Source organism: Bos indicus x Bos taurus, chromosome 9 (genome assembly GCF_003369695.1).
Source record: "Bos indicus x Bos taurus breed Angus x Brahman F1 hybrid chromosome 9, Bos_hybrid_MaternalHap_v2.0, whole genome shotgun sequence".
NCBI classification, from domain to species: domain Eukaryota; kingdom Metazoa; phylum Chordata; class Mammalia; order Artiodactyla; family Bovidae; genus Bos; species Bos indicus x Bos taurus.
This window is the reverse complement of record NC_040084.1, coordinates 87,052,697-87,073,498: the sequence shown is the minus strand read 5'-3', so window position 1 is coordinate 87,073,498 and position 20,802 is coordinate 87,052,697. Positions and strand designations below refer to the sequence as shown.

Below are 20,802 nucleotides of genomic sequence, written 5' to 3'. Positions count from 1 at the left end.
CTTTCGGTTTAGCCTCTCTTCTGAGCTTGGCCTGGCCCGCCTCTGGAAAAAATTGGTGTCAGTTCATGCTAGGTGTAGAGCTTTTGAAATAGAGTGGAGACAGGCATATCCAGGCCGTGTGGTTTTTTTGCCTGATCAAGGCTTCCTCCTCTTCCTCAGCCAGTACCTGGGGTGTGTTTGGGTGTGGTGGGGCAGGCGGGGCCGTCCTGCTCTGTCAGCCAGCCCTGCAGCCTTACTCCGCTCTCACATAAACTGGGGAGGAGCTATGGGTCTTTTTCTCCCAACCTCACCCTCACTGGGTGTTTTGCCTTCACACATGCTCACTCTCTTCCCTATAATTTGACCATCAATCCTCAGCCCAGACCTGGACAGCCATGGTGTGAGGTTCAAGGCCAGGTGGACGGAGAGGTTTTTCTCTCCTATGACTGTGGTCTTGCTAACATCACATTCACGGAGTCCCCTGGGAGAATCTGGAGCTGAGGTCCCTATCATTTTCTGAAAATTAGAGGGGAGCCTGGTTGATATCATATTCAAAAGCAGAGACATTACTTTTGCCAACAAAGGTCCATCTAGTCAATGCTATGGTTTTTCCTGTGGTCATGTATGGATGTGAGAGTTGGACTTGTGAAGAAGGCTGAGCACCGAAGAATTGATGCTTTTGAACTGTGGTGTTGGAGAAGACTCTTGAGAGTCCCTTAGACTGCAAGGAGATCCAACCAGTCCAATCTGAAGGAGATCAGCCCTGGGCTTTCTTTGGAAGGAATGATGCTAAAGCTGAAACTCCAGTACTTTGGGCCACCTCATGTGAAGAGTTGACTCATTGGAAAGACTCTGATGCTGGGAGGGATTGGAGGCATGAGGAGAAGGGGACGACAGAGGATGAGATGGCTGGATGACATCACTGACTTGATGGACGTGAGTCTGAGTGAAGTCTGGGAGTTGGTGATGGACAGGGAGGCCTGGCGTGCTGTGATTCGTGGGGTCGCAAAGAGTCAGACACGACTGAACGACTGAACTGAACTGAACTGAACTGGTTGATATATCCCCTAAAAATGTATTGGAGATGATCATTCTGAACAGGACTAACACTAACAACAACAACCAAAAGGGACGGTAATGAAAGGCTGTCTTGATTCCTGATGTCTATTTTACCTTATGTTCTTTCTTCATTTCCATCCGTGGACCAGAGCTCTTCAGTTTGTACTGTTTATGCAGTTGGGGAGGCTCCCGTTAGTGACCATTTATCTCTTACTGAGATAAAAGGTAAATTTAAAATATGTTTATAATATCCATATTATAAGTATATATTTATATATAAATATATATGTATATATATTAAAATGGTGGATCGGGGCCTTCCCTGGTGGCCCAGTGGTAAAGACTCCATGCTTAGACTGCTAGGGGTAGGGGTTTGATCCCTGGTTAAGGAACAAGATCCTACATGCCTCATGGCATAGCCAAAAAATAAAAATGATGCATCTTAATTTCTATCCTGGGAAACTAAATTTTAAACCTTAAACTTTAAATATTAAAACTAAAAAATTAAAACAGTCCATTAAAGAAAATGCAAGCAGTATTCATTAAATTAGAAGTTCAAGGTGACATGAGGAAACAGAGTACAGATTCAAAGGCAGAAAAGACCATCAGTTCCTGAACTACATGATGAAGTGTTTGAGGCAAATGTTGTATTGTCTTCAAGTTTGAAATGCATCAAAAAATGAGATACATTGATCTTATAAAGATACAAACCCTCCAGCACCATGATCTTGGACTGCCTCCCTACAGAACTGTAGAAAAACCTGTGTTTGTTGGGTAAGCCATCCAGTCTGTGGTCCTTTGTATGGCAGGACCAGCTGACTAGTACAGGCTCCTGTGCTGTGCTGGGCCTAGCTGCTCAGTCCTGTCTGACTCTTTGTGACTCCATGTACTATAGCCCTCCAGGCTCCTCTGCCCACAGGGATTCTCCAGGCAAGAATACTCGAGTGAGTTGCCAGGCCCTCTTCCAAGGGATCTTCCCAGCCCAAGGATTGAACCTGGGTCTCTCGCATTGCAGGTGGATTCTTTTACCATCTGATCCACAAGGGAAGCCCAGGAATACTGGAGTGGGGTAGTCTATCCCTTCTCCCAGGTCTCTTCCCAACCCAGGAATCGAACCAGGGTTCCTGCCTTGCAGGTGGATTCTTTACCAGCTGAGCTACTTGGGAGCCAAATATAGGCTCCTACCCTCCTACAGAGACTGGGAGATGCCAGTACTATCTCCTTTAATACTTCAGATTCAAAGAGCTGGCTCCCAAGGCCCACACTCTAGATCCTGTAGGCCATAACTGCCAAACCCAGTACGTAACTACTGAACCCCCACATGCCTCAGGCCAGTGCTCCACAACAAGAGGAGCCACCTCAGTGAGAAGCCCAAGCACTGCTACTAAAGAGGAGCCCTTGCTAGCTGCAGCTGGAGGAAGCCTGCAAGCAGAAACATAGACCCAGGGCAACCAAAAAAAAAAAACATCTGTAAACAGATGCCACTCCAGTATTATTCCCTGGGAAATCCCTTGGACATAGGAGCCTGGCTGGGTACAGTCCATGAAGTCTCAAAGCATGGACATGACTTAGGGACTAAACAGCAGCAACAGCAGCAAAGGAAGTTATACCTTATTAGGTAACACACAGTAAAAAAGCTGATGTCACATAGACTGGCAAATTAGTATCCTTCACTGATTCCTTTTCCACTAGGTGTATAGCTTGTCTTAGTTTCTCATTCTTCCTTTCATCTGGGTGGGTTTGGTCATAGAGTATGCTAGCACATTTAAGTAATAAATGGCCTTAATAAGTCATCTTAAGAGAAAGAAAAAAAGAGATGTCTCCCAGGGCTTTGAGAAAACAGTCCTGAGTTGTAAAACTGGTAAGAGAAAAAGTGACAAGATTTTGAAGCAAAATGCTCTAAGAAAAGGGAAGTTAGAGGCTTAGAGCCTGGAATGAGCTCAAGCTTCATCTCAAGTTTCAGTTCAGTTTAGTTGCTGAGTCATGTCCGACTCTTTGAGACCCCATGAATCGCAGCACGCCAGGCCTCCCTGTCCATCACCAACTCCCGGACTTCACTCAGACTCACGTCCATCGAGTCAATGATGCCATCCAGCCACCTCATCCTCTGTCGTCCCCTTCTCCTCCTGCCCCCAATCCCTCCCAGCATCAGAGTCTTTTCCAATGAGTCAACTCTTCACATGAGGTGGCCAAAGTACTGGAGTTTCAGCTTTAGCATCATTCCTTCCAAAGAAATCCCAGGGCTGATCTCCTTCAGAATGGACTGGTTGGATCTCCTTGCAGTCCAAGGGACTCTTAAGAGTCTTCTCCAATACCACAGTTCAAAAGCATCAATTCTTCAGCGCTCAACTTTCTTCATAGTCCAGCTCTCACATCCATACATGACCACAGGAAAAACCATAGCTTTGACTAGACGAACCTTTGTTGGCAAAGTAATGTCTCTGCTTTTGAATATGCTATCTAGGTTGGTCATAACTTTCCTTCCAAGGAGTAAGCATCTTTTAATTTCATGGCTGCAGTCACCCTCTGCAGAGATTTTGGAGCCCCCCAAAATAAAGTCTGACACTGTTTCCACTGTTTCCCCATCTATTTCCCATGAAGTGATGGGACCAGTTGCCATGATCTTCGTTTTCTGAATGTTGAGCTTTAAGCCAACTTTTTGACTCTCCACTTTCACTTTCATCAAGAGGCTTTTTAGTTCCTCTTCACTTTCTGCCATAAGGCTGGTGTCATCTGCATATCTGAGGTTATTGATATTTCTCCCAGCAATCTTGATTCCAGCTTGTGTTTCTTCCAGCCCAGCATTTCTCATGATGTACTCTGCATAGAAGTTAAATAAGCAGAGTGACAATATACAGCCTTGACGTACTCCTTTTCCTATTTGGAACCAATGTGTTGTTCCATGCCCTGTTCTAACTGTTGCTTCCTGACCTGCCTACAGATTTCTCAAGAGGCAGGTCAGGTGGTCTGGTAGTTTAGTCCAGCTAAAAGAAATATTAAGGTTACCCTGGTCACATTTCTCAAAATAAAGCCAGTGGAAACCACACAGCAACTTATATAAGGAAGAGAAAGTCCTCAATAGTCAGGATAAAGGAGGTCAAACCAAAATCTCCAAAAAGATACAGACTAGCAAGTGATCACGATGATGATAATGATAAAAATAAAAGGTGAGTTTGATTCTGATATTTGCACAGACAAAAAAATGTGGGTTGAAGCTTCACTTCTGTGTTAGAATAGAGGGATATTCCTCTATTGTATAACAGGAATAATAATAGGAATATTGTAATATTCCTCTTTTTGTGACAGTATTTCAGCCCATAATTTTACCATCTATTGATGATCCTGGACTGATAAGATATTCATTAACACTAGAAAACTAGCAGTAACTGAACATGTATTCATTCAATAACTATTTATTGGGCTCTTGCTAAGAAATGGGAACTTGGCAGGCACGGAGACAGCAGCTGCCCCTGTTGAGCATCTCCTCACACAGTGTGGCCAGGATCTCTCTCTCTGTGTCAACCACACTCTTCATCTGAACCACAGAGCACAGTAATTGAGTTCAGTTACTATTTCCTCAGTTCATCCCACAAGGATGGCATGTGGCCAGAACCAGTTTTAGATGTCTGGATGAGAAGTTAATTCACTACATACTGTGAAATTAACTCCATACAGCAGTTCTTCCAATTAACTAGATTGATGAAATCAGATGGAAGGGGGTTCAGTTATTTTGAGAAATCATTTTCTAGGTGTTGAGTATAGACCATGGGAAAGTATATGACCAGGGAGTCCAAGCCAGAATTCCCTCTTCTCCTCCTGCTTCTGTCACACCTGAGACAGGCTGGGACCTGGACAAAGGTCTCATGAAGCATAAAAATGCAAAGACAGTATAAAGGGAGAAAAAGTGCTGCATGTATGCACAGTTGGGACAAATTATGAGCAACAAGATACAAAAAGATCAAACCCCAGCTGCCACTACTGAGGTGTTGGGAGCAAAAGCAAGGTAGTGAGTATAAGCCGACACACAGCACCACTAACGGGGTGGTCAGACAACCTATGCCACCCCTCCTGCCTGACCCACAGGTCCACCCCCAACATCACCCCACATAAGGGACCAGCTTGTCCTCCTCAGGATTGAGCGAGGGAACTTGTTTCCCTTCCCTCAAACTGTAGCAAGAATTCTGATGAAACAGAGCGGGACCCTATGGTCCTTGCCCCACCATGTGCTCAGCCTGCCTTTTGTCCATGGAAAAGCTTTAGCCACACACTAAGCTTAATCAGAGAAGTGAGAAAATGCAGAAACTAGGGGAAATAGTCAAAGGAGACCAAATAAGAATAATGTAGTCATTAAACGTAGTCAAGGACTTTGAGGTCCTTCTCAAGGCTATTGATAATATTCTGAGCTCTATCCTGTGAGCTGTCTTATAGATACATAAATTCCCACCAGTTGGAAGAAATTAGCTACATGATGACCAGACTGTAGCCATGATATAAGCTGCCACAATTCCAAGAATTGTCCTCAAGGAGATGAGAACAAACCAACCATAGAACCAAAGATTAATTGTCCTTGAAACAATCAAGATGACTCTGGTCAGACCATCCATGACCAATTTGGAGATGACTGTCAGAGCTGACTGTGCTGTTTCTGCATGCAACCCCGTCCCTCTGTCTATAAAAGTTCTTGCCCACTGATTGTCAGTTGGGGAGAGTCAGCCTTTGGACAGATGTCCATCCTTCCCACACCCCGCTCACCTCCATTTGTTGTTTAGTCGCTAAGTGTGTGACTCTTTGTGACCCCATGGACTGTAGCCTGCCAGACTCCTCTGTCCATGGGACTTTCCAGGCAAGAATACTGGGGTGGGTTGCTATTTCCTTCTGCAAGGAATCTTTCTGAGGCAGGGATTGAACCCAAACCTCCTGCATTGATGGGTGGATTCTGGACAGATTCTTTACCACTGAGCCACCATGGAGGTCCCCTACCCCCTTCCCCTCCACCATTGCTGGCATCCAAAATAAGGCAAACTTTCCTTTCCATCAACGTGACCTCTCTAATGGTTTTTGAGCAGGAAGCAGCCAGACCCTAGTTTCAGGAACACCAATAAAACCTAGTCTGAATTTCTTCTCTGGCCTCTTATCAATTTCTGTCGGTTAAATAACCGAGAGGAGGTACCCCACGTCCACGGTAAGGAGCAGCGGCTGTGCTTTGCTGGAGCAGCCATGAAGAGATACCCCACATTCAAGGTAAGAGAAATCCAAGTGAGACCATAGGCACTGAGAGAGGGCATCAGAGGGCAGACAGACAGAAACCACAATCACAGACAACTAGCCAATCTGATCACACGGACCACAGCCTTGTCTAACCCAGTGAAACCAAGCCATGCCATGTGGGGCCACCCAAGACAGGCATTGATGGTGGATTCTGGGCAGATTCTTTACCACTGAGCCATCATGGACGTCCCCTACCCTCTTCCCCTCCACCATTGCTGGCATCCAAAATCAGGCAAACTTTCCTTTCCATCAACATGACCTCTTTAATGACTTTTGAGTAGGAAGCAGCCAGACCCTAGTTTGGTCATGGTGGAGAGGTCTGACAGAATGCGGTCCACTGGAGAAGGGAATGGCAAGCCACTTCAGTATTCTTGCCTTGAGAACCCCATGAACAATATGAAAAGGCAAAAAGACAGGACACTGAAAGATAAACTCCCCAGGTTGGTAGGTGCCCAACATGCTACTGGAGATCAGTGGAGAAATAACTCCAGAAAGAATGAAGGGATGGAGCCAAAGCAAAAACAACACCCTGTTGTGGGTGCGACTGGTGATAGAAGCAAGGTCAGATGCTGTAAAGACCAAGATTGCATAGGAACCTGGAATGTCAGGTCCATGAACCAAGGCAAATGGAAGTGGTCGAACAGGAGGTGACAAGAGTGAACATCAACATTCTTGGAATCAGCAAACTAAGATGGACTGGAATGGGTGAATTGAACTCAGATGACCATTATATCTACTACTGTGGGCAGGACTCCCTTAGAAGAAATGGAGTAGCCAGCATGGTCAACAAAAGGGTCTGAAGTGCAGTACTTGGATGCAATCTCAAAAATGACAGAATGATCTCTATTTGTTTCCAAGGCAAACCATTCAATATCATGGTAATCCAAGTCTATGCCCCAACCAGTAACACTGAAGAAACTGAAGAGTTCTATGATGACCTACAAGACCTTTTAGAACTAACACCCAAAAAAGATGTCCTTTTCATTATAGGGGACTGGAATGCAAAAGTAGGAAGTCAAGAAACACCTGGAGTAACAGGCAAATTGGGCCTTGGAGTACAGAATGAAGCAGGGCAAAGGCTAATAGAGTTCTACCAAGAGAATGCACTGGTCATAGCAAACACCCTCTTCCAACAACACAAGAGAAGACTCTACACATGGACATCATCAGATGGTCGACACTGAAATCAGATTGATTATATTCTTTGCAGCCAAAGATGGAGAAGCTGTACACAGTCAGCAAAAACAAGACCAGGAGCTGACTGTGGCTCAGATCATGAACTCCTTATTGCCAAATTCAGACTGAAATTGAAGAAAGTGGAGAAAACCACTAGAACATTCAGGTATGAACTAAATCAAATCCCTTATGACTATACAGTGGAAGTGAGAATTAGATTTAAAGGACTATATCTGATAGATATAGTGCCTGATGAACTATGGACGGAGGTTCATGACATTGTACAGGAGACAAGAATCAAGACCATCCCCAAGAAAAAGAAATGTGAAAAAGTAAAATGGCTGTCTGAGGAGGCCTTATAAATAGCTGTGAAAAGAAGAGAAGCAAAAAGCAAAGGGGAAAAGGAAAGATATACCCATTTGAATGCAGAGTTCTGAAGAATAGCAAGGAGAGATAAGAAAGCCTTCCTCAGTGATCAATGCAAAGAAATAGAGGAAAACAATAGAATGGGAAAGACTAGAGATCTCTTCAAGAAAACTAGAGATACCAAGGGAACATTTCATGCAAAGATGGGCCCGATAAAGGACAGAAATGGTATGGACCTAACAGAGGCAGAAGATATTAAGAAGAGGTGGCAAGAATACACAGAAGAACTGTACAAAAAAGATCTTCATGACTAAGATAATCACGATGGTGTGATCACTCACCTAGAGCCAGACATCCTGGAATGTGAAGTCAAGTGGGCCTTAGGAAGCATCACTACAAACAAAGCTAGTGGAGGTGATGGAATTCCAGTTGAGCTCTTTCAAATCCTGCAAGATGATGCTGTGAAAGTGCTGCACACAATATGCCAGCAAATTTGGAAGACTCAGCAGTGGCCACAGGACTGGAAAATGTCAGTTTTCATTCCAATCCCCAAGAAAGGCAATGCCATAGAATGCTCAAACTACCACACAATTGCACTCATCTCACATGCTAGTAAAGTGATGCTTAAAATTCTCCAAGCCAGGCTTCAGCAATACATGAACTGTGAACTTCCAGATGTTCAAGCTGGTTTTAGAAAAGGCAGAGGAACCAGAGATCAAATTGCCAACATCCGCTGGATCATCAAAAAAGCAAGAGAGTTCCAGAAAAACATCTATTTCTGCTTTATTGACTATGCCAAAGCCTTTGACTGTGTGGATCACAATAAACTGTGGAAAATTCTGAAAGAGATGGAAATACCAGACCACCTGACCTGCCTCTTGAGAAACCTATATGCAGGTCAGGAAGCAACAGTTAGAACTAGACATGGAACAACAGACTGGTTCCAAATAGGAAAAGGAGTACGTCAAGGCTGTATATTGTCACCGTGCTTATTTAACTTCTATGCAGAGTACATCATGAGAAATACTGGGCTGGAAGAAGCACAAGCTGGAATCAAGATTGCCAGGAGAAATATCAATAACCTCAGATATGCAGATGACACCACCCTTATGGCAGAAAGAAAAGAAGAAATAAAGAGCCTCTTGAATGTAAAAAAGGAGAGTGAAAAAGTTGGCTTAAAGCTCAACATTCAGAAAACTAAGACCATGGCATTTGGTCCCATCACTTCATGGCAAATAGATGGGGAAACAATGGAAACAGTGGCTGACTTTATTTTTCTGGGATCCAAAATCACTGCAGATGGTGATTGCAGCCATGAAATTCAAAGATGCTTATTCCTTGGAAGGAAAGTTATGACCAGCTGAGACAGCATATTAAAAAGCAGAGACATTACTTTGTCAACAAAGGTCCATCTACTCAAGGCCTTGGTTTTGCCAGTGGTCATGTATAGATGTGAGAGTTGGACTATAAAGACAGCTGAGTGCCGAAGAATTGATGCTTTTGAACTGTGGTGTTGGAGAAGACTCTTTAAGAGTTCCTTGGACTGCAAGGAGATTCAACCATGCATCCTAAAGGAAATCAGTCCTGGGTGTTCATTGGAAGGACTGATGGTGAAGTTGAAATGCCAGTCCTTTGGCCACCTGATGCAAAGAGCTGACTCATTGGAAAAGACCCTGATGGTGGGAAAGATTGAGGGCAGGAGGAGAAGGGGACGACAGAGGATGAGATGGTTGGATGGCATCATTGACTCAATGGACATGGGTTTGGGTGGACTCCGGGAGTGATGGAAAGGGAGGCCTGGCATGCTGCGGTTCATGGGGTCACAAGGAGTTGGACACGACTAAGAGAATGAACTGAACTGAACTGAAATATTCCCAGTGATTTTGGAGGGAGAGCAGTGAGTTGTCCTGAAGAGAGACCTTTCTTCCCTGGACAGAGATTGAACCTTGGTAGCCTGGATGAAAACCCCGGAACCCTAGCCACAAGACCACCAGGGACTAGAGGCTAGAAGCAAAGTGGCCCTGGTTCTTTCCCCCATTTGAAAGGAAGAATGTTTCAAGGAAGCAAAAACTGTAAAATAGGTACAAAGCTTATTATTAGAGACACAGCACAATGTTTGAGAGAGAACACAGAAAAACTGGCTGTTTATTTAAGACAGAAGCAAGGCAGAAATAAATACCCAGAGAGAAAAGGCATGGGCATTGTCTTTAATGAGGAGGAGTACAGTATGTCACAAGCTCTTCAGAACACACACCGGAGAGGAGTGTGGGCATCCTGAGGGAGGAGGAGCTCAGTATGAAGGTGATGCAAATTACTTATGTAGGACAGTCCTTCGGGTCTTTGTTTACCTTTGGCCAATTATCTTGTTTCTTTCTTCACACCTGCCTGGTCCATGGAACCTCCCCAAGATGCATGTGCTATAAGGCGAGCGTGGAGAAAAAGAGAATGAGCCAGGAATTCAGGCAGAGAAAGGTTTATTATAAGAAGAAAGAAAGCAAGCAACTGGATTTAGAGAGAAACTGGTGCTCTCTTTTTACAGCCAACACTTCTTATACCCTATCGATGGGAAATTGTTCCCCAGAGGGAGGGGGCCACAATTGATCTTTAGCCCACAGCTGGGGTCTTGTGGTCACTTAGTGAAAGGGTTCTCATGGTCGGGTGGTCAAGGAGTCTTGAGAAACTGGCACCAGCAGGGAAAAACAGGATATCACCTTAAGGAAGAAACAGGATGCCCATCAGGGCAATGTGGCCACTGTGACTTCATCCCTTGTTTGTCAGGTCACCACAATGGCCCATATTTTAACTATACAATAAGAGCCCCTTGTGAACCCTAACTTCCAGCCTTTTTGATATAGGATAAGTGAAGAAGAACTGAAGAGCCTCTTGATGAATGTGAAAGAGGAGAGTGAAAATGTTGCCTTAAAGCTCAACATTCAGAAAACTAAGATCATGGCATTTGGTCCCATCACTTCATGGCAAATAGATGGGGAAACAATGGAAACAGTGGCTGCCTATTTTTCTGGCATCCAAACTCACTGCAAATGGTGACTGCAGCCATAAAATTAAAATACACTTACTCCTTGGAAGGAAAGTTATGACCAACTGAGATAGCATATTAAAAAGCAGAGACATTATTTTGCCAACAAAGGTCCGTCTAGTCAGGGCCTTGGTTTTTCCAGTGGTCATGTATGGATGTGAGAGTTGGACTATAAAGAAAGCTGAGGGCTGAAGAATTGATGCTTTTGAACTGTGGTGTTGGAGAAGACTGTTGAGAGTACCTTGGACTGCAGAGAGATCCAACCAGTCCATCCTAAAGGAGATCAGTCCTGGGTATTCATTGGAAGGACTGATGTTGAAGCTGAAACTCCAATATTTTGGCCACCTGATGTGAAGAGCAGAATCACTTGAGAAGACCCTGATGCTGAGAAAGTTTGAGGGCAGGAAAAGAAGGGGACGACAGAGGATAGGATGGTTAGATGGCATCACCGACACAATGGACATGGGTTTGGGTGGACTCCGGGAGTGGGTGATGGACAGGGAGCCCTGGCCTGCTGCAGTTCATGGGGTCGCAAAGATTCAGACACAACTGAGTGACTGAACTGAATTGATGATCTGTGCACAGAGCTCCTTCTGGTCCCTTCATAGTATTGATGAACTGAAGTAGGTCCCTTCCCTACTGCTCTCTGCCCTTGAAGGAAAACCAGGTCCCTTCCCTACTGCTCTCTGGTCCCTACATCCTACTGCTGAAGGGAAGTAGGCCCCTTCCCTACTGCTCTCGGCCACTGAAGGACCAGCAGATCCTTCCTTCCTTCTCTCTGGTCCCTTCTTACTATTGCTGAAGAGATGTACGTCCCTTCCCTACTGCTCTCTGGTCCCTTCTTACTCCTGCTGAAGGGAATTAGGTCCCATCCCTGCTGCTCTGGGCCCTTGAAGGACTAGCACTCTTTAAGACAGATCAGTTAATACTGGCAGTGTGGCCGGGGTAGGAGCTATTCATCTTTCAAGGGCTCGGGCCAGGTGGGCAGCAGCAAGTGGCCTAGCTTCCTTCTCCGGGGTGGTGGAGGTGGGCGCTCACAGCAGGATGGATGTGCAGGGCGGTCTCCCTCAGATGGGGATCCGGCAGGCTGCCGCTGGTACAGCTCGGGTCCGCTAGGCTGCCTGCGGCCCAGCCCCACCACCCCCACCCCTGCCCCCGGAACTCCCAGGCACTGTATCAGTGTTTGGGCTCGAGCTGTCCTGTCCTGGCAAAGTAGATTCTGAAGTTACGACACTAAATGCACCTCAACTTGACAGTAACTTCAAAAAGCTTCACATCTTAGAGTTGAAACAAAGGAAAAGTTGCCATCCAGAAATTGAGAAAGGAAAACTTCAGCCTTGGACAAAACTACTAGCGGAAGAACCCATTTATGATCCTGTACATGCAGCTCCAGCCGTGTCTACACGTGTGTTTTATATCAGCCTAGGGGTTTGCTGTCCAGTTATATTTCTTGTAGTACTAGTATTAGCTGTTTTGCATCTTCATAGTGTAAAAAGGATTGAACTGGGAGATAGCATCAGCGCCAGCAGTAGTTCCCAAGGGCTGTCTCAGTCCCAGTTGTTCCCAGATGTCTCGGTATGTGAGAGGCAACACACCCAACAATACAACTCCCATCTCCAGTTATCTGACCTTGTGGCTAGAGGAGTACAACTTGAGTAGTGTCGCTCTTTTGGAGGCCAGAGCTTAGGTGAATGATATCAAAATATCTATCCAGGGAGAGGAACTCAAAAGATATATTCTAAGAAGGTACCTTTTGGTGTACTTCCCATGGGGTTTATGTAGACGAAAAAGATCCAGATAAAGAGCAACAAGCATTTGTAAAAACAGTTAGAGATCGAGCTTCTGAAATTCAGGTGACTATGATGCTCCCTGAAAGTTGTGAGCTATGAGATCTTCATCACAGAAATCTTCCTATTAGCCACGTGTGAACAGAAGAAGGGGAAAAGCCCATGGTGGATTGCCTTACATGTACTGGGGGTATCTTAAATTGTTTTTATGACAGTGCAAATATGTAGAAGCCGATAGTCAGCAGGAAACTTCTCAACAAAAGCTAGTTCACATGGCTGCTCAGATTGCCTGTGGAATGAGCTACCTGGTCAGAAAGAAGTCATCCATAAAGACCTGGCTCCTAGGATCTCTGTCATTGATGACAACTTCAAGTTAAGAGCAAAGCCACTCCCTCTCCAGAGTCTTGTTCCCCATGGACTCTCACTGTCTGGGGAACAACAAAAACACGGGATTGATGGATGGCTTTTGAAAGTCTGGTTAAAAATGAGTTCTCCATCCTTCCCTGGTGATCCAGTGGCTAAGACTCCACACTCCCAATGCAGGGGCCTGAGTTCGATCTCTGGTGGGGGAACTGGATCCTGCATGCCACAACTAAGAAGTCAGCATGCTGCTACTAAAAGAGCCCACGTGTTTATGACTCTGGCCAAACGTCCTAAGTGGACATCTACCCGTTTGATGTGGCCCAGTACCTGAAAGAGGGTTATCAAATAGCCCAGATTATCAACTGTCCTGATTTGCTGTGATGGCTTGTCCTGGGCCTTCGATCCAGAGGAGAGGTGGAGTTCCAGAAGCTGGCCCAGTGTCTCACAGAGGTCCATGCGGCTCTGGGGCCCTGTGTCTGACTCTTCTCTCACAGTCCCCCAGCATCAGGAGGAAGGTGCCTGTCGAGGCCCACTTGGAGCCAGCCAGTCACATACATCACCCAGAATCACAGAAGCAGATTTGTGTTCCAGAACAACGTGCCTTAGGAATGCTTTAGCATCTGAACTTTCTAAGACAGACTTATGGATATGGAATACTTTCTCAATATCACTTTTATTAGGTTTAACTAAAATGTTGTGTAAATTTTTTACACATAGTTGCCTTTGAGGTATAGGTATATTCTTACAAAATAGTTTTTATAATTGTTTAAACATACATATTAATCTTACTACCAACTGCTTTTTATTTTCTTAACTTCTGCAAGATAATGCACATGATTCACCTTTAAAGTTTTGCTTTCTTTCTTTCTTTTGGGAGTAATTTGTCTTCAACATACAGTACTTTTCCTTAGGAAAATAAAAACTGTCCAGCAGTTATGGGCTAATGCCCGCCTCTCCTTTGCTGCAGAGTAGCTACCTTGGTCCAAAGTGCCATGGAGGAAACCACAGATGTGAGCAGAGGATAGTGGCCATATAACAAGTCTAGTGTCACATCTAGGCCAGCTTCTGGTGGGTCTTGCTTGTTCCCTGTGGCCCTGCTTATGCCAAAACACATAATCGCTTCCATCCTGTAATGGCTAGTCTAGCTGAACTAATGATTAGGGGTTGATGAGCCCATATCACGATGGTCAACTCTGACATTCCATGACCAGAGGCCTCATCTCTGCCAGGCCCTAGAAACATACCAGGAGCCACATTTGAATGGTGTGACTTTCTCCAGTGCAACACTCAGGGTCTGTGTTGTGAGCCTTCAAGTAGAAAATGGCACGTAGCACCTTTCTGGCCACAGATACCTCTGACATCATGAGTTCTGCTGGGTCATCTGCCCAAGAAGCAGCTCCAGCCGTGCTCATCATTCACCAATTGTGACTGCTTTTGTGCTAGGACAGCAGGTTACAGCAGGGACCCGGGGTCTGCGAAGCCTAAACTATTTCTTCTGTACCATTTACAGGAAACCTAAGGCCACAGTGGTATTAAATGGAGATAGGATAGGGACCACACCCCTGCAGCCCTTGAGAGGTTGTCAGTTGGTACTTGTCTCTGTATTTCGTCCAGGATATTGTGTACATGTACTATTGGTGGATGGGGAGGTAGGGTCTGAAGTTTGAATCTGGAATTCACTAATATGGTAGCCTTCACCTCACAATAATTTACCAGCTACTCAGGTCTCAAAGAATGTCACAAGTCCAGGGAATGTGAAATGACCACTGTGTGGTCTGTGGACCCAGTGACAACCACTGTAAGCAGAACCTGGGACTGCTGTCCATTGATGGCCTGGTAGTCCAAGCATCGCTTCAGCAACTGGGGGACTATGATGATGCTACGCTTCCTGTGCCTGATATTAGGACTACACTAGGTGCAACGTGAATGTGAGAGTAGTTTCTGCTTCTGCAGGTTCACTTACCCCAGTGAATAACCATGTGGCTCTTTGGGAAAAATGGAAGGACTTTTGCACTAGATGTGGTGATGAAAGGGCCTTCCTCTTTAGAACATGGCTTCTTTCTCTGGTGATACCTTCTGAGAAGTGGCTCAGATCTGGAAAATGGGCCTGGATCAGGTGTTTGGTAGGGATGGCTGCCTTTGGCTTCCTGATCATCCAGCCTTGTGTTCTGTCTCTCTTTATTTCTTTCAATGGTACAGTTTGTATCTAGGTTCCTGCCCATCTGCTTGCCTTTAGGATCGCCCTGTGTTATGAGCCAGCATCATACTATCTGCACTCAGGCCCTGGCTGGCATTGAGACTCCCTAATCACTTTGACTCCTGCACCTACTTTTCTGCTGACCTAGAGCACCCCCACCTGGAATCTGATTTTTCCACAACTCCCATCCCTGTTCCTGATAGAAGCCCACAGGAACACCATGTCCTATCACCATCCCTGACCTTCTGCAAAAGTCATCTTTGAGCTATTGGATATGCTTCTCATCCACGCTTTCTTCTCAGGCTCCATGGAGTCCATCAGGCTTTCCTATGGAGCGGGTGGACTGCACTCTTTCCTGCCCTTTCATACCGTGTCCGCCCTGGCAGATTCACTTCTCTGAGCCTTGGATCCCCTCCTCTACCACCTGCCTCGGAAGTTCTAGATCTTCTCTTTCATGCCATGTGAGCCAGGCCTTTTTCTAGGTTTCTAAGACCCATCCTAGTGAGAGACCACCACGTCTCCCTGGCCTTGCTATGCCCAGTGACCCGTGATTAAAAACTCTCCCTTATCTAGGTTTGGGTTCTGAGCTCATCCTCCCCACCCCCAGCCCCACTGGCTGTGATCCGCTTCCTCAGGAACAGCCCCCTCACCCTCTGCGTCTCCCACAGGACACTCAGAGAGAAGCTGACAGTCCTCTGGATTTAGGCCTTTCCTTCTGAACCAGCCTGGCCCATCCCTGGGAAACACATGTGTCGGTTAGTGCCACATGCAGAGCTTGTGAGCAGAGTGGAAATGGAGCATATCCAGGGTTGTGGTGTTTCTTGCCTGACTGAGGCTTCATCATCTTCCTCAGTCGTAACTGGTGAGGGGGTGGGGTGGCCCAGCGGGGCAATGCTGCTCTGTCAGCCCAGCCCTGCAGCCCTACTCTGCTCTCACAGAACTGGGAGAAGAGGCCTATGTGTCTTCTCCCAACCTCAGCCTCACTGCGGTTTGCCTTCACAGATGCTCACTCTCTTTCCTTTAACTTCACCGTCGATCCTCAGCCCAGACCTGGACAGCCGTGCTGTGAGGTTCAAGGCCAGGTGGATGGAGAGGTTTTTCTCTTCTATGATCATGCTAAGATCATATTCACAAGTCCATTGGGAGAAGAAGTGAAACCATAAAGGCCTGGGAAACACAGATCGAAATACTCAGAGACATCAGGGACCAATTGCTTGGCTTTACACTGGAGAAACACACAGTCACAGGTACGTTAGACAGTCCAAGTACAGGAGGAGCAGATTGGAGGCTTAAAAATACAGTTGGATATTAGTCCTTTCCTAGATGTCCAGTGGAAAGAGCAGCTATTGCATGAGAGACCAGGGCCAGATTAGCTGCGCCCAGTTGACATGGACCCAGGGGAGGTGGACCCAGGTGGGGCAAAAAATCTGTCAGGCCCAAAGGCTGAGCTCTTTCTTTCCCATGGTGGGAGCAGACCCTCTCACCCTGCAGGCCAGGATGACATGTCGCTGTGAGGATGACAGACACGTCAGTGGATCCTGGCAGTTTGGCTTGAATGGACAAATGAGCCTCCACTTTGATTTGGAGAATGGACACTGGAGAGTGGGTCAACCTGGAGGCAGATGGATGAAAGAGAAGTGGGAGAATGACAGAGCTGTGACCGACTTCTTGAAGAAGGTCTCCATGGGAGACTGTCGGGCTTGGCTTCAGGATTTCATGGCGTGCTGGGAGAAAATGTTGAAGACCACGGGTAAGTGAGAAGGGAGGAGAAAGTGATAGTCTTCTCATAGTGACATGGACCCACCCGTGTGTGTGTGTGTGTGTGTGTGTGTTTGAGAATGTGATCCATCAGAGGTGAGTTGTCCTGGGAGAGCAATGACCTGGGGATGCTCTGTCATCCTCCTTCCTCTTCTACCCCCTGACGTCTCTCCTCACAGCACAGGCCTTTGGACGATTGAACATGGATTTTCGCTGGTCCCAAACCTGTAGACATCTTTTTAATTTCATGGATTTATTTCTCACTCTACCCTCTTTCCAGAATCATTTTTCAAATGTCACCAATCCTACTTCTGGAAATCTGTCAATACCACCTCTGCTGTCAGCTCCTGAGGACTCCATTTTCATGTCACCATCTCTATCTCACAGCAGGACTGAATGGCTGTGTTGGAAACCTTGTTCCTCCATTAGCTGTCAGAGCCCCCTGAGGACTGGACTCCTCCCTTCCCCCCATCTCACCTGAGGATCTATCTCAGGGGCCTCCATGAGATATGTGTAAACTGTCTGCAAAGTAGGGGTACCTGAGTCAGGGGGGCGAGGCGGCATCAGCTTAGTTTGTGGTCTGGACAAGGGCTTCACTCTGACACTCCTTGTAGCATCACCAACCACGGGCCCCTCTACCGTGCAGCCCACGGCCACAGCCATCAAGTCCAAAGCCTGGATCCTCCCGTGCTCCTCACCAGTTTCATCACAACTGTCTTCCTGGGCTGAGTCCTTTCCAGGAAGAGGTCCTGAGGGCAGAATTCAGAGGGAAGGCAGGGGTACAGGGCTGGAGTGAGGATGGGGAAGGTGAATCCCAGCCAACCCCTGCCCCTCACTGAACCTCCTCATCCTGGAAATGAGCAGGGGGATAAGACCCCATATCACCTGAGAGCAGAACTCGACAAGCTCAGCCCTGAGTTCTGAGCAGTCCTCACTGTCAGGTGACATTGTGAAAAGGGAGGCGCCTTCACTAGGCTGAGGGCCTATTGATGCTTAAATGGTTCAGCCAAGTCCCCTGACTGAGCACAGACTGCTGGCTGGCAGGGCCCCGGTAGGTGGTGTGAGAACAGCAGGCACTCAGGGGGAGGGCAGGACTCACAGGGGCTGAGAGCAGTGTGGGGGCTTCACATGATGTGTCAGTGGGGAGGGGACCCAACCAGGGGCCAAGATGAGAAGGGCCCAGCTCTCATCCCAGGAGGAAGAGGTGGGAAGGCCTTTGCAGACCCAACTCCAAAGGCCTGTTCTCGCAGGAAGCTGCCTGGGTCAAACAGGCAAGACAGGAGCCCCACAGCAGAGACTGTGGGAAGGGCTGAGGCCAGGCCTGTGCTCCTGGAGCAGCAGCAGTTCTGACTCCGCCTGTGGCCTGCAGGTCACCAGCCTCCTGGGGACCCAGAGCCTCCATCACTGAGCAGCCCTGCCTTGAGCAGAGGTGACTGGGGATGGTGGGCCTGAGCTGGGGTGGATGCGCCCAGCTGGGGGGACCAGGAAGAGATGGGGGTAGGGACCCTGGTCCTGAGAGCTCTGTGTGCTGCTGGCTCTGAGGCTGGAGGGGAGCAAAGGAAGGAGGTTTGCCTGCAGCCCCCCAAGGCTGTCAGGAAGCAAGGCCCCTCCTCCAGGGACCTGCTCCTTGGTCCTTTAGGCCCCCCTCGGGGAGGATCCGGACCTGAGTAAAGGGAGCAGATTGATTCCCCACTGGCTCCAGTCCTGAGCCTGAGCAGGGGGTGTCAGGGCCTGGGGTGACTCTGTGATGCAGGGAGGAAGGAGGAGGTGACAAGAAGCTGCTGGGCATGGGGTGGGGGTGGGGGTGGAGGACATAGGAGCCTCTCAGTGATGGCGGGGCTGGAGGGTGGGTTAGGGAGGGGCAGGCCCAGGAAATTGACAGGAGTTCCTCAGCCTCCTGGACCAAGGCCTCTTTCTTTTCTGCAGGTGATGCTGCTCCCAAGAAGCCCCAACAGGTGCTCTGTCAGCCTCAGGATTCAGTCTTTGCTTGGCTACCTTTGTTCTCCTTCTGTTCACTTTAGAGCCCGGAGAGCAGACCCAGGAATTCTGGAATTGAGCTGCAAGAGTTGCTTGTATATTTTTGAGATTAATTCTTTGTCAGTTGCTTCGTTTGCTATTGTTTTCTCCCATTCTGAAGGCTGTCTTTTCACCTTGCTTATAGTTTCCATTATTGTGTAAAAACTTTTAATTTTAATTAGGTCCCATTTCTTTATTTTTGCTTTTATTTCCAATATTCTGGGAGGTGGGTCATAGAGGATCCTGCTATGATTTATGTCGGAGAGTGTTTTGCTTATGTTCTCCTCTAGGAGTTTTATAGTTTCTGGTTTTATGTTTAGATCTTTAATCCATTTTGAGTTTATTTTTGTGTATGATGTTAGAAAGTGTTCTAGTTTCATTTTTTTACAAGTCGTTTGCCAGTTTCCCCAGCACTAGTTAAAGAGTTTGTCTTTTCTCCATTGTATATTCTTGCCTCCTTTGTCGAAGATAAGGTGACCATAGGTGTGTGGATTTATCTCTGGGCTTTCTATTTTGTTCCATTGATCTATATTTCTGTCTTTGTACCAGTACCATACTGTCTTGATGACTGTGGCTTTGTAGTAGAGCCTGAAGTCAGGCAGGTTGATTCCTCCAGTTCCATTCTTCTTTCTCAAGATTGCTTTGGCTATTTGAGGTTTTTTTTTTTTTTTTTTTTGTATTTCCATACAAATTGTAAAATTATTTGATCTAGTTCTGTGAAAAATACTATTGGTAGCTTGATAGGGACTGCATTGAATCTATAGATTGCTTTGGGTAGTATACTCATTTTCACTATATTGATTCTTCTGATCCATGAACACAGTATATTTCTCCATCCATTTGTGTCCTCTTTGATTTCTTTCACCAGTGTTTTAAAGTTTTCTATATATAGGTCTTTTGTTTCTTTACGTAGATATATTCCTAAGTGTTTTATTCTTTTCGTTGCAATGGTGAATGGAATTTTTTCCTTAATGTCTCCTTCTGTTTTCTCACTGTTAGTGTATAGGAATGCAAGGGATTTCATATCCTGCAACTTTACTATATTCATTAATTAGTACTAGTAATTTTCTGGTGGAGTCTTTAGGGTTTTCTATGTAAAGGATCATGTCATCTGCAAACAGTGAGAGTTTTACTTCTTCTTTTCCAATCTGGATTCCTTTTATTTCTTTTTCTGCTCTGACTGCTGTGGCCAAAACTTCTAAAACTATGTTGAATAGTAGTGGTGAGAGTGGGCACCCTTGTCTTGTTCCTGGCTTTAGGGGAAATGTTTTCAATTTTTACTATTGAGGATAATGTTTGCTGTGGGTTTGTCATTTATAGCTTTTATTATGTTGAGGTATGATCCTTCTATTCCTGCTTTCTGGAAGGTTTTTAACATAAATGGATGATGAATTTTGTCAAAGGGTTTCTCTGCATCTACTGAGATAATCATATGGTTTTTATTTTTCAATTTGTTAATGTGGTGTATTACATTGATTGATTTGTGGATATTGAAGAATCCTTGCATCCCTGGGATAAAGCCCACTTGGTCATGGTGTATGATCTTTTTAATACGTTGTTGGATTCTGTTTGCTAGAATTTTGTTAAGGATTTTTGCATCTATGTTCATCAGTGATATTGGCCTGTAGTTTTCTTTTTTTGTGGCACCTTTGTCAGGTTTTGGTATTAGAGTGATGGTGGCCTCATAGAATGAGTTTACCTTCTTCTGCTATTTTCTGGAAGAGTTTGAGTAGGATAGGTGTTAGCTCTTCTCTAAATTTTTGCTAGAATTCAGCTGTGAAGCCATCTGCTCCTAG

The 20,802-nt window shown here is 46.1% G+C and overlaps 1 pseudogene; it reads left to right on the top strand.

Annotated features, from left to right (window-relative positions):
- Positions 1 to 20,802, top strand: part of LOC113898754 — a 35,654-nt pseudogene extending 14,852 nt beyond the window's left edge.